The following is a 1,309-nucleotide window of genomic DNA, read 5'->3' as shown; positions in this document are numbered from 1 at the left end:
CCCGCGCCGGCTCGGAGGGCGCCCTCCCGCCCGGCCCCGGCTCTCGGCCCCGGGTCTCGGCCGAGCCCTGCCCGCTCCTTTTGTTGCCTCTATTTTGCGGCCACGTCTCTCTCCTGGGAAGAGGAGATCACAGGAGCGCTGCAGGCGGGAGGGGGGGGCAGCACTGCCCCGCCAGCCGCTTCGCATCTCCCTCCCCTCGCCCCCATGCACCCTGCCGGGACCTGCCGCGGAGGGGGAGCCGCGGTCCGAGGCGAGGGGAGTCCGTCTGGCTGGACCCTGGCATTTTTTGGCCCCGTCCCCAGACGGGGGAAGTTTTTCCTTCTCCACTTACTTTGTTTAAATTTAAAGCGACAGCGGCGTCCGTTCCGTCCCCGGCCCGCCGGGGGTCCGGCCCACCGCGGCTGAGCTGCGGCCGGGGGGGGGCACGGCCCCGCTCCGACCCGGGTGTAGGGTTTCCTACACCCGGAGTCTTGTCCTGTGTCCCCCCCTCTCCCTCTGCCCAGGGCTGATGGGGGGCGCCATGGGGGGCACCCCAGGTAATCTCGTCCGGGTGGGGGGAAAAATTCCCACGGATTTTGCAGGGAGTCCGGCTGGAATTAAAGGCGATCGTGTGCCCCGCAGACGGCTCTCACTGCTGGGGAGTGACTGGGGGGGGGAGTGGGGGCTCATTCAGGTTACACGGACTTTCCGAGGACTATCTGCTCGCCTCCGTCGGCAGGGAAAAGCGGAGTATCTGGGAATTTTCGCGAGAGTGAAAGGAATCGCCGGTGTTGGTTTAACCCGTTTCAAAACCCCGGCACTAACGAAAGAAGAATGTAATTTCACTTAAAAGGCGAGTTAAAGCGGGGAAATCGAAATCTGATCGAAACTGACAAGGACGGCCCCGAAAAGAGCTTCTCTGCCGCCCTGTGACATGGAGCCCGACCCTTGATACCCAGAAAGGATGGGGGGGTGGGAGAAACACCACCAAATCGGTAATTAGAAAGATCCCGAGGCACGGACACGAAGCCTCCCCTGTAGGAACCGACACACAAACTCATTATACCCCTTCGGGCTCCCGCCCGACCTCTCAACGGGGAGATTATCTCCCTTGCAGTTTTTCATTCGGGTTTACGAGACCTGCTTTGGCACACGGAGAGATGAACGATTACAATTCACTCCATATCCGTACACCTAATTTATCCGTATCCCAGGGGGAGGGATGCGGGCAGCCAGGGTGGTTAGGAAGCGAGGCATCCCGCTTGCCCGCGGCTGGGAAAGGCCGCCGGGCTCCGGGCTGCTCGGTATCGGCTGCCCAGCGGGGCCGGGC

Source organism: Aptenodytes forsteri, unplaced genomic scaffold (assembly GCF_000699145.1).
Source record: "Aptenodytes forsteri isolate BGI_AS27 unplaced genomic scaffold, ASM69914v1 Scaffold119, whole genome shotgun sequence".
Lineage (NCBI taxonomy): Eukaryota > Metazoa > Chordata > Aves > Sphenisciformes > Spheniscidae > Aptenodytes > Aptenodytes forsteri.
Note: the sequence above shows the minus strand (reverse complement) of the source record.